The sequence below is a fragment of the Neolamprologus multifasciatus genome, chromosome 22 (genome assembly GCF_963576455.1).
Source record: "Neolamprologus multifasciatus chromosome 22, fNeoMul1.2, whole genome shotgun sequence".
Classification (NCBI taxonomy): Eukaryota; Metazoa; Chordata; class Actinopteri; order Cichliformes; family Cichlidae; genus Neolamprologus; species Neolamprologus multifasciatus.
The window spans coordinates 24,715,628-24,728,455 of NC_140459.1; the positions used below are offsets into that span (position 1 = coordinate 24,715,628).

Sequence of the window (12,828 nt, forward strand, 5' to 3'; positions counted from 1 at the left end):
CTGCAACCTTCTTTTTTATGCAGCCAATCATTCACTTCTCACCACCTGCAATTTTGACTTGTTCACTTTCTCGTTTGTCCTTTCTTGCCAGATGCAGATAAGTGTGGTATCACAGGATACAGCTGTTTTTTATACTAACATTAATTGTAAGTAGTCTCTACAATGATCATGGTTGCTAATTTCGATCTCGCGCAAAAAGTAACGGAGCATGTGGCTCAAAATCCTTTGCTAACAAGTGGCTAAACATGACCGCAAGCGATATTAAACGCCATGACAATGAGCACAGCAGCTTAGTGGCGATGACGCTCAAGTAGTTCGTTAGTCTCAGCACTGATTGCATTCAAGCTTTGAAGATCAAAAGTGGCGTCACTTCATGGAGATTATCTTTCTCAGTAAAACGCCTGTTTTCTCCAAGAATCCAAAAAGCCTGTCAAAAAAATACCGCTGGCTATTTTACTGAGACGACCAGAGTGATGCTGGGCTTGCATCATCCTCGTGGAGCTCTTGTATGATGAAGTGCTCTGGGAGCTCCTCACACTGTCAGATTGGTTGAACTTTGACCACTGCGTGGCATGTCAACTTCTCATACAGCCCACAGAAACCCGCCATGCACCTAGAAGCAGGAAGGAAGGGCAAAAATGGCCGAATAGTTGATGCTGTGTGTTTGAATTCTTTCAAAATAACTTACACGCCTCAGTAAGGAAACACTTTGCATTCAAGTGCACAAGTGAGGTGTGTGTTTAACAGTCAGGCAGCGTGTTTAGATGAAGCTTTAAAGATCTATTAACGCTTCAAAGTTAAGGTTTGGAGAGAAACAGGTACAGCTCTGGCTATGGCCGCTGAACCCTGCTGAGAGCCCAAGCAGTGTGTGAGGACACGAGAGAAGACAAAGAGGCTTTTCCAAGAGCAGAATGGGAGGTGGCAGCATCAGACAAGGCCAGACCATCACCAAAGATTGACCACTGAAGGAATGTTACAGCCAATTTGCCTCAGGCCCTCCCCATCCACATTCATATACAATAATAGATACCGCTGTCCCTCCTTGAAGTGAGGTGGGATGGAGAATGAAAAGAAGAGAGAGGCTGAGTGTGAGAGCAAAAGATGGAGTGCAAAGGAGGGATGGAAATCAAAGGAGGAGGTTACGATTCTCCACCGCTACCCCTCCCCCTTCTCTCGCTCTCTTTCACACACACCAGTCCGGAGGAGAGCACGGTGCCTCGTGAAAGGCCGATTGCAAATGAGCATTGTGAGTCTGCGCTGTTGACAAAGAAAAGAGGATATAATGAGAGGCAGAAAAAAATGGCAGGCAGGCAGATGTGCGGCTCGTTTAAGTTGCACTTGAATCCGTTTCTACAGTGGAACATCCTTCAATGTGATCTTTTCTCAAGTGAAATAAAGAAGTGGGGCAGCGACTGGGGGACTTCATAGCTTATTTGTTCAGAGGTGGATAAAAAAAACACCTGATGTCTATTTGCCTTTGCTGCGGCAGCTCGTTTTGCTGAAGCGTTGAACATGGGAAATTCTTGGGAATTATAATTGAGTTCTCCTCTGTAGTTTCTTTCTCTTTTCTTTCTTAGCACAGATTAATATATGCCTTATATTTAATGTGGTCATTAATATTTGAATACCGTGGCTTGGCTCCGGGGCATTTTCAAACTTGGCAAAGCAGATCTGGAAAAATTACAGCTTTATATATCAGTTTTAATAGCGGTTTTGTCTCTGTGCTTCGGCTGTCAGAGGACATAAAGGAATGTATCTCGAGCTCTTGTTATCTGTATTTGTGTTGCGGGATGCCAATTAGCTGCTATCAAAGAGAACAGGATAGGCTTTTAGGGTTCCACATGCACTCGCAGGGGGGCTCGTGTGTGTGTGTGTGTGTGTGTGTGTGTGTGTGTGGTAGTTAGTTATTGTGGTCCCCCTCCCCCATTGAACCCCCTTTTCTAGAACTCCCCACCACCCACTACCTGTAAACAAAGACAGACAGAATATGCGTGCATGCTGGCGCTCTTTGTTCTTGATGGACTGCTTGCACTGTGTTTTATATAGGTCAGAGGAGAGTGTGTATGTTTGTGTTTTTACATGTGACGATAACTGCAAGGATAGACGTGAACAGCGTGAGCATTAGAGCAGATGCCTCCACATGCAGTGAGGGTGCATTTGGCTGAATCAACATCATCTACATCAGGATGGACTTTAATTACACTGAGTAATAATGTATCTTATGGACCTAAAATTTTGGTTGTAAGAACCAGTCGAATGCTTTGTTTTACCTGTTCAGCTGACCTCTGGCCACCCTATCTGGACCAAATGAGGCGTGCTTTATCGTAATTGCATTGTTATAACTAGAACTAGTTATAACTAGTTATAGAACTAGAACTTAAATATTTCAGCTTCACAGGTGCTAAAATATGACTCCAATTGAAAATTGTTTTGACCAGTAAGGAAGCATGGGTAGAAGATAAGCATGGTTTTAAAATGTAGTTAAAAAGGAGATCATCACATGCTTCAACCTGTTTTTGTAAGTCATCAATACAATATTCTAATATGACTCTAAAAAATGTACCCAACCATTGTTAGGCCTGTTTGTGCTGTTGGTAAACTGACAATACTAAGCCTCACTGACGAAAATGAAAAACTACAAGCAGTAGATGTTCTTTATATGCTAAAAATGGGTTATTTTAGCCTGTTACTAGGTGGTTGCTAGGCAGCATAATGACATCCTAATGCGTGATGTAGATGAGAACCTTCAGGGGTCTAAGCCGTATCTGTGTGCAAAGTTTGTTTACTGGACTCCTGGTGGTCAAGCAGGAGTTTGTAGACAAAGAAACAAACACACAGAGATTTTGTGTTTAATATTAAAATGAAATATCCCATAATACTGATGCTCAAGACTGGCTATAGACAAAAATCCTGCCAAACAAAAACTGTCTCTGCTTATGGGCGTAAATGTGATTTGGTCAAAGCTTTTAACAGAGCTTCCTTTTTTAACACAAAAAAATTCTGTCACTATCTTCTCCACTTAATACCTTAAATAACTTAATCTCTTTTTAAATATTTATTTTGTTTTTGTATAATTTCTTTATCATTGTTGACTTGTGTAGTCAAGTCAGGGGATTTAAGTGAGAGAGGCAGCGAGAGACACAGTGTGTGTAAAACACAGAGAGTGAATGTCACAAGGACGAGACTACTATAAAACGGTGCGTAAAGGCAGTTTGAAGTCAAGTCCCTGGAGTCTCGCTGTCTTGTGATACTCCCCTCCCCTTCAACTCTCCTTCACTCTTTCATTCCACTCATTCCACGTCTGGTTGTATATTTTAGTCCACTTCCCTCTTTGCCTGCACCCACTAGCCACTGTTCTGTTCTTTAACAATAATTGTTTTCAAGTAGCACTCGAGCACCAAAACTCTTCCTTATCTTGAGCCTCAAACTCCAAACTCTCTAGTTGTGATCCAGCTCCAGTATATAAGCAGTATCTATTGTCTTATTCACCTTCATCAAACAGGAGCTATGGCATGGACAGCAGGATGCCCTATTAACAAATAAATACTGAGAAATTGACAGTACAGTAAATTTCATGAAGTCTGCATGCCTGATAAAATGCTTCTGATTGCGCAATTTTGCACAGTTTGCTTAAGTAAAGGAAATTAGAGAAGAGTTCAGCGTCATCTTTGATGTTGAGTTCCAGGTAAGTGATTTCCACGGATGCACATCTTGCCCAATTTTTCCTTAGCACAAAACAGCAAAGCAGATTCCAGCAGATCTGGTGTCTACTGGCAGTTGTGCTGCGTTTGCAAAAGCGACTGAGCCCATTAGAGGTGCCTAAAAATGGAAACGTCATCCTCCTGTGCAAGTGCATAAAAATAGTGAAAGAAAAATTGCTACAAATGGCACATGAAGGCAACATGAAGCGGATGGAAGGAGCAGTGCACGTACCTGAAAGTGAAATTTTACAAATAAAAGCTCCTTAAACTCCAACCTAAATGACACAGAGCCCCTAAGCAGGCTTTAAATCTGGATATAAATTCTCTATAAATATGAATTCTCTGTTAACTGAAAATGACATTAGTGTAGCAAAAGCATCACTTATTGCTAAAAAAAAAAACCAGCTAACATGAATGCACCTTGATGTCAGACTGCATAATGCAGAGACCAAGAAGGAGAGTGAGAAGAGGCCAGAGCTCGTGCTGATGGTAAACTGACAGTAATGGAATTGGGAGATATTATGTGTCTCACTCCACTGGAACATGACCACAAAGAATAAATGAACAAGGTGACCTCTAACCCCAATTTGACCTTTATGTACACAGAGCCAATCTATATTTAGCATCAAAGTCTGCCAGCAGACCTTGACACCTCTGCTGTGCACACCGTGCTGCAGTGTGTCTCACATGGCAGAGGATGCGGTGTTTCACCGTTCCCCGTCCCACTGGGAGGGGCAGAGGCTCTCAAATGTAGGAGACTGGCTGCAGTCTGAGGTATGGGCTCAAGCTGACACAAAGAATGGAAAAAAAGAGAAACTGATGGAAGAGGATAAGAACAGACAAAAAAGAGAGCACATTTGGGACATGTCGGTGGATCCCTGGTGTGAAAGTTTGAGCTCTTGGCTGTTTTCCTGGTTTATTTCTGTCCGGTGATTTATTTTGGACTTAAAAGCTTCTTTCAGTGCTGTTTGATGTATTAAAAAAAGAGTGATATATACAGTCGTACAAATCCTTGCTAAACTAATTAGTGAGGATATCTCAGTGTCTATGTGCATATTGGCGGAGGGGCGGGGGGGGGTTCTGTGTACAATCTGGCAAGCCTGATCAAACACAGGAAGGGCATGCACACACACACATGCACACACACACACACAAGCAGCAGTGACATTTACTAAGATCTGCCATAGTTACTGTTGCCCACCTGTCCAGCTTTACAGTGATAACAGAGGCTACACAGGATCATCAACTGAGTGAAGACTGCATTAAAAGAAACAGAAATATGCTGTACATAAACAAAAGTAGTCACAGCCAGCTTAGCTCATGCCGCCTGCTAATCAAAATTTTATCTTGCCTTGTAAGTAAATTTCCAGACTTAGCTGGATTTTTTTTCTTCTTCATCTTCAGTTTTTACTGGTTTTATGAAACAGTAGTACTCGGTTTAGGGATAGGTCATGTGTTGGGTTAAAGTTTTCAGAATGTTAATCGTGGTTTGGAAATGCTTTCTTTTTTCTGGAAAAAACTAATGAAGTCCAAACTCTCCCATGGGGGTTTGAACCTTGAGTGCAGCTGGATTAAAAGCTTTGTTGGGACTAGGTCAAACTCAACCCATTGACCCTGTCATGACACAGCCTTTCGATTGCTCTACACCACAATGCAAACACTGTCCTATGGCCTGAGGAACACAAAAGAGAATCCAGGACACTCACCGGACCTCCAAATTCCAGTACCACCTTCAGGTCCTGCCTACATCCTAGTACATCCCTGAGGCCCCACATCCATGCCTAGATGGATCTAAAGTTGTTTTGGCAGTACAAGGTAAACTGGTGCAATATTGGGCAAGTTTTAATGTTTTTAAAATTATATTATTTTTATGTTTATGCTATAAACTGTAAGTCTTTGACAAAAGTAATTGCCGGATGTGGCAATGTAATGGTGTCTTGTCTCATTGCTGAAGTGTAAACCTTCCCAGGAAAGAGCTCCTAAAGTTAGCCTAAATTCCAATGCAGTTTCACTAAGGATTCCCAAACTGTAAGTAAATGCTTTTTACCATAACGTGTACCCTTACAAAACAATGTAGTTAGGTACTGAAAAGGTCTTTTGGTTTTGGAAGTAGCACCATTTGCTTTCTAGCTGTAGGCTACATGCTAACAATTAAGAAAGAGTAAACGAAGGGATGAGATTTAAGCAACGATCAAAGACATGCTCAATTACGCTGCGCATAATGGCAGCTAAAGTAAATACACAATCACTGAGTCATTCTTCTCTCACAGGGAAAGTGTTCCACTCCACAGTCAGTATATTTACCTTTAGCCTCTAACCAAACATTAGGATATAGCCTTATAGCAGACCTTATAAAGGAAGTTAGAGCCATTGCAGAGTAGATAACTTGTCTTTCACTTTTTACACACTAATTGCAACACAGTATTGCTTCCTCTCCCCTCTCTCTGCTCTCTTTAGCCTCCCACCAGCATAAATTGATTTCACCTTTCATTTATTGACCTTAAATATGACCAGAGGGTGAGCAATTGGACTTTTCGTTGGTGTTAGTGGAGGCTCATTGTTCTCATCAACAGACAACAGACCACGGTGTTATTGTAAACCCATGGTGAGCGTAACTAAAGTAATCTGATTACATCATCTTTCACTACCACAGAAGAAAACGAGTTTGACAAGCCAAGTCATGTCGAAGTTAGAAGCTGGAGAGGATTCACTGTGGCTCGTCTCTGTGTCTTCCCGGATTTAACAGCACAAATTTCAAAGAGTTTCAGCAGAACACCCATAACAAGGATGATAACAGAGTTTAATAAGACTTCGCAGCAGTTTTCAGAAGTGCAATCCAGCATTGAGAATAAAGCAATATCGATGACTTATCAGATCCCGGCTCCCTAGTCACAAAGAATTAAATCTCACTGGCTCCTGAATCTAGTTTTTTACTGATTTAGTGGATGAATTCAGGACGTGTTACATTAGCCCTTTTGATAACTTGTTAGTTGAGATTTTTTACCCTCTAATGGGCCTTAAAGTTCTTATAATTTCTTCTGTTCGTTTCAAAATGTCATGAGAAAATTCCTGAAGAACACCTGAATTACTCTAAAACAAGTTGAACGCGTTGGTTTTGTTTAACTAACAAAATTTCTTATCTTGTTAGATATCTTTAGCAAGTCCTTTGAGGACACGTTTTTTTAGTCTTGTTGGTTTTCATGGACGACCATGAGCAATATATGGAGCGAGACTAAGTTTATTGAATATGAACGTTATTGGAAAAATAAGCAATAGTTTGCTGATGCTTTGGAGTTGACTTTGGTTTCAAAACCCAAACTGTATCTTTTTTCCTGTTCTGGAAATGACCTTGCAGAATATGACTGAGAACTACCAATACGAATGAAATCAACTAATTAGTAGGCGTATTCATTCGAAACCTTAAGAGAGAGTGGTAAGGAGTTTTTGTTATATGTGGGCACACATGTTAGTATTTCCACTAGTTTTCATTGTTAATACAAAGCTATATGTCTCTTGTGTCTTGATAGTCTGTAGGTGCTACATGGAGCTTTGCAAGCCCAACGGCTGCTTGTGTTGATGTTTGTGCTGTTGGTGGTCTACTAGCGTAGCCGCAGAGAAGCTAGAAATCATGATAGACAAAAAACTTCTTTGCAGTGGAGTGTTGAAAACATTTATAACTGCCCACAGCAGCCACTGTTTGTATTTCTCGTCTGTGCTTTTTTAAATCTTTGATGAGCTTTGGGGTTGGTTTGGTTTTTACACTTGTTTCTCTTTGTGGTGATGTTTGCTGTGGCTCTCTTTCCTGTTCGTGCTCACTTTTGGATGAATTCAACCTAAGCATAATATATGCTGACTTTTTGTAGGACAGTGTCAAAGTGCAGCCTCTGCATTGTTTAAATTCACATAATCCCTGTCTTAGGCGTGAATCCAGACCAAGACCCTGAATCTGACTTTACTCTACGAACATAAAAGTGTTGTCTATGTTTACAAATTACTCTCAGCAAGAAAGGAAACTGCATATGTTCCAGTTTGTCAAGCTACTTTTTAAGAGTCCTAAGACTTTAAGACTGAATTAATAATGGTGGTATTTACATTTTGTCTTTTATCTCACAAGAGTTTTCTGACTAATGCTGGATTTAGTCAACGCTCTTCTTTCATACTGCCCTCCAGCATCCTACGCCTGCGCCCACCCTCTCGTCCCACACCCTCTGTTCCTCCACCCAATGCCCGTTTAACAGGATCATCTCTGCTCGCAGGAAGTAATCCATAATTCCTGACAATACTGGATTAAATACTACAAGATTAGCGGCTAGAGACAGCTCAAATCTCAAATTCCTCAATTATTTCAGCTCTGTCTATGACACCAATCTGACCTCTGAACTCAAATGATAACAAAAGAAGACCTCAAACGCAAGCGTGAGAGCTCAAGTGACAGATGTTGAAGTGACAGATGTTGCTGTTAGACAGATGGCCGGGGAAGTCAAATAGATTAGAAGTGGTGAGATAAAGTGTGGGCTGTCACACCTTTTGAGAAAGCTTGTGTGGCCACATGGGCAAACATATGGATGATGGTGTACTTTAGTAAAAGGATTGACTGAGAATGGTTGTACTTTCAAGTGTTTGTTTGACATTGTAGAAGGCTATGCTTTAAAACAAAAAGCCAAAATATACTTTTAAAACACTGTTGTGCTTTCCAAAGGCACTGGTGGGGCAAGTGTTTAATTCTGGGCTTCAATTTGGGCTTCGACAAGAACCATTTCAAAGCATTATGAGTGGATGAGCAGAAAATTCACAGTGACTTGATTTGGATAGCTCTCTTAATAAACTTACATGTAGTACAATATGTATATCATGTACTTCCTTTCATACTGCATGAAGTTCAGCAGAGTCCTGTAGTCAAACTGAATATGTCAACTGGTCCACTTATTGGAAGTGACAGTTTCAGAGTTTGACTGTCACTGAAACGCTAGCTGCTGCATTTTGCAGCCACAACTAATACTACACTGAAGACAACACTAATATGCACAAACTCCAACAATGCCACAAACATACAGAAGATGTCAGCCAGAAGATAGACGCAGCCAGATGTCAATGGCATTTTTAAGCCCCAACATTAGCATTTTGACGGCCACCATGTTAGCTTTTCCGAAGCAGTATATTTGTATATTTGGACAAACACGGTGACTAAACTAGGGATTTAGTGCGAAATTTTGGTACGAATTTGTATTTCATTGCAGGCCTTATCATTTGTTGGATAATTTCATTAAAAAGGCTCCAACACACATAGACAGCAGCAAGGTCCAGTTAAGCTATTTTAATTATATGCTATAGTAGCCTATGTCATAAACCTGTCAATCAGAGTGGTGAGCCTCCAGTTTCAGCCAGTACAGTTGTTATGAAGTAAAAAACTATCAACACTGCACAAAACCTTTTTAATACTGCTCCCTTAGACAATTTATTATGAGAGCTTCTTGGTCTCTGGGAAGCTTGCTAGCTAACTAGCTAGTACTAGCATTGAGTTATCAAAGTATACAGCTACAAATAAAACAAATGTTTGTGTGAAGACACCTTACAAAATAAGAGAGTGCATGTTTGAGATGTAATCACTAACATCCCTGACTTTCACTTGTTTTAGGCTAGGCTACTTCTAGCTAACTAGCCACTATTCTGTGCTAAAATGTTTTGACGAAATACTCTTTCAGGCAGAAACTCTGTTCACACTTTACAAAAGTGAGAAGATCGGAAAACAAGACTACAATTAGTCGTACTTTCCCCTTTTTCCTTCCTCCTAACCTTAAATAACCTAATCTTCTACCCCTACTCCCTTAACATGTGCTAACCAACAGACTGGAGCTGTTAAGGTTGCATGACTCCACAGTGAAATACATGACAGGAAATAATGTATGGCTGTGAACCTGAGGTTATTGCAGTGATAAGGTGAACACCAATAACTGCACATATTGTGGAGGAGAAAGGACAAAAATATATAAGGTGATGTCTATTGCGAGAACCTCCTCCGCCGTGACACCCAAGCCCCTATTCCTGTCTTCTGCCTTGTCGAGGCTGATAATCCTGACACATGGAAAACAGCCTGATGATGCCTCACCTCGCATGGACAGACGAAACAGGACAGTGTGAGACACACACACACACACACACACACAGTGCTAATCCTCCGCAAGACAGCAGGAGAGAGTGATCGTGCAGCGCTGGAAGCCACCACCGCACACTGTCAACACCATTTTGCAGCGAGCATTTTGACTGGATGAGAGAGAAGGAAGTGACAGAAAGTGGCGAGCTGATGAAGACTGATGGGAGGAGTGACTTACTGAGAGCAAGGAATTAATAAATTAAGCAATAATGAAGAAGAGAGAAGAAGACAAAGAGAAAAAGATATGGGAGAGAAGGGGGGAGAGATATGGGGGAAAGTGGGGGGGGGGACAAAAGAGTGACAGAGAAGGAGCGAGAGGAGAGCAGGGGGGAAATGCAGACGGGCATGTTTCTATGGGCGCTCAGGAAAGATTTGGGGTGAGGGATTCTTGCATCATCGCGGCGAGCCAATGAAAAGGCTCCGTTAAAATGTTCAAAGGGAGTGTCCTAGCAACAGCGGAGTAAATACCATAGCAGCCACCATTCCACCTCAGACTGAAAGATCCTGCATTCACGCAAACACACACACACACACAATTTGATTAACACATTGGTATGCTTTATAAATAGATATAAATAAACTTATTCGCATTGAGCAGTTTTTGTCTAATGTTAAAGACATGTTTTAGTTAAATATATTTGTTTATGCAGTTTTACCTCAGTCACTACATGTGCTACAGTGATAAATATAATAATTGTTAATAAATATATCACATATTGTACATGTCATACTTTCAAATATATATGCATGCACCTGTACAGTATAATAAAGGCCTACATATAGATATATTATAGAACACTGGCCATGCACACATACGTGTCATTTGTATGATTGGTATACATACATTGGTATGCAAACCAATTTATGCATGCAAACTTAAATTACAGTGAGTCATTCATTATCATAATCATAACCACATTCCTAGCGACTGCAGCAGGCATGGATTCAGCCTCATACTTGGAATTACACACCTTTCCTCTCAGTCCACTCTTACACACATGCTTTCTCTTTCTACCTTGCTTCAAATGCATCTGTCCATCCACACATCACCCCTCCCACACACACACACACACACACACACACACACACACACACACACACACACACAAACACACACACACACACACACACACACACACAAAAAGAAGACCTGCAGAGTCACATGGTAGCTTCACTCTTTCTGCTCCAAATGCACACCTTTCTCATCCACCAGTTGTTTTCCTACATTTGAAAAGCCCAAACATCCTTAGCCCTCATTCATTCATCTTTCCATTCAGTTTTTCCCCCTCCATCCATCCTTTCCTTCCCTCCTCCCTGTTATCCACTCCAGTCGCATGCACCCACCCCTTCTGATCAGCGTTGCAATTCAGAGGCTATTGTTTTTAGCAGGTCTGTTTGCAGAAATGACCGGCCTTAGCTTGAACCTCAAACACCTCATCTCGCTGCATAAAGCCAGACGCCTTTTGTACGCGTCGACAATTAGATGATATAACGCGTGTGCGGTGAATGGATCTCAATGTGCGAGAGGCCATGCCTGGCATGCAATTTATCCACATTGTTCCCACAGTATCAGTGTAATATACGATGCATGTGCTGCAATGGTTCTAGGTCACATATGTCCTATGACCGAGCCACCAACCTTCACTGGAAATTTGCACACATGAGCTCTCCTGATGGTTTCCAACATGCAGACCAGTTCCCTGATGGTGTGTGTGTGTGTGTGTGTGTGTGTAGAGATGTGTATATGACTGTGGCAGTGACTGTGGCGCTCTGGCTAAGCACTGCAGTGAAAGAGGACAAGTCCCAGTTGACCAGCCCCACATGCTCCCTTCCTCCCGCCTTACTCCACAGGGGGGTTCTGACCCAGGCTAGTCTTTCCCATCCGGTCCATCTACCCTGCTAAAACTAACCACCCAAGTCACCCACCAGCCTCACTCCAAAACCTGACCCACATGCCTCCTCCATCCTCCTTCTCCAGCCTCTCTTTAAGGTGAAGGGTGGGACTATCCGATCCCCTTCCTGTGCTGAGTGGACAGAACGTTGGTGAGAGGTGAAACGAAGGGAGAGGGGGGGAAAAAGAGAGCTCAGCTTACCGGCTCGGCGTGCAGGAGGGAGGATGATGCCTCTGACTATGCTCTTCCTGCCTCCTCTGCTGGACCGAGGTGAAACGGAGATGGATGCAGAGAACAAAAGGGAAGGATGAGGAGGGAGGGAAAAAAGAAGCAAAAACAGCCGCTGTCGGCTTGCGGGAAAATGAAGCGAGGAGAAAGAGCGCAGAGGATGCCAGAAGAGGAAGAAGAAGACAAAGTCCCCGCGCTGCTTTTCTCTCCCTCTCTCTCTCTCTCTCTCTCTTGTTTTCTGTGTGTGGATCCTTTATCCTCGTGAGCCAGAGGGTTGTGGATTCACCTAAACACTGAGCACACGCACTGCCTCACGCCACACAGCCCTCCCTCTTCCTCTCTCTCTCTCTCTCTCCACTATAGACAGCAGCTGCTGGTCTATGAGAAATAGAACGCTATGTCCCCCTCCCTCTGCCCTTCTCCTCCTACCTCTGTCGCTCACAAAGACCCCCACCACACTCACACTCAGCATATCCTCACAACACCCCCTCCCCCTTTGACTAACATCTCCCACTAGCCTGCTGGCAACAAGAGGAGGGGGCTCTGCTGTGTGAGTGTGTGTGAGACAGAGAGTGCAGAGTTGCATTGTGTTTGACATTGTTCTAGTGGCAGAGTGACTTTTTCTGTCCGCACGGTGAGAAAATGCACCGCGATGAGCAGGGATGTGCATCGGGGGTATTTTTTGCAAACTGTGTGGGTGACTGCTGAGCATCACTCGCTGCCACGTTGCAGAAAGGGAAGGAAATTCACATTATTTGTGGTTATGGGTAGCGGGAGCACGAGGGTGTATTTATTTACAGCTAGGCCGAAGTGTACATTTTAAGTGTGAACAGAATGAGCTCCTATTTATGAAACT

The 12,828-nt window shown here is 42.4% G+C and overlaps 1 protein-coding gene across 3 annotated transcripts in view; it reads right to left on the reverse strand.

Moving 5' to 3' along the window:
• fam49al (family with sequence similarity 49 member A, like) overlaps window positions 1–12,376 on the reverse strand; it is a 39,736-nt gene extending 27,360 nt beyond the window's left edge. For 2 of the 3 annotated variants that reach the window (XM_085148589.1, XM_085148587.1), the window contains exon 1: window positions 11,946–12,376. The gene's annotated coding sequence lies outside the window, so the exon portion shown is untranslated. The remainder of the gene's footprint in view (window positions 1–11,945) is intronic. The other variant, XM_085148590.1, reaches the window with a different exon arrangement.
• Between the last annotated feature and the right edge of the window lie 452 nt (window positions 12,377–12,828).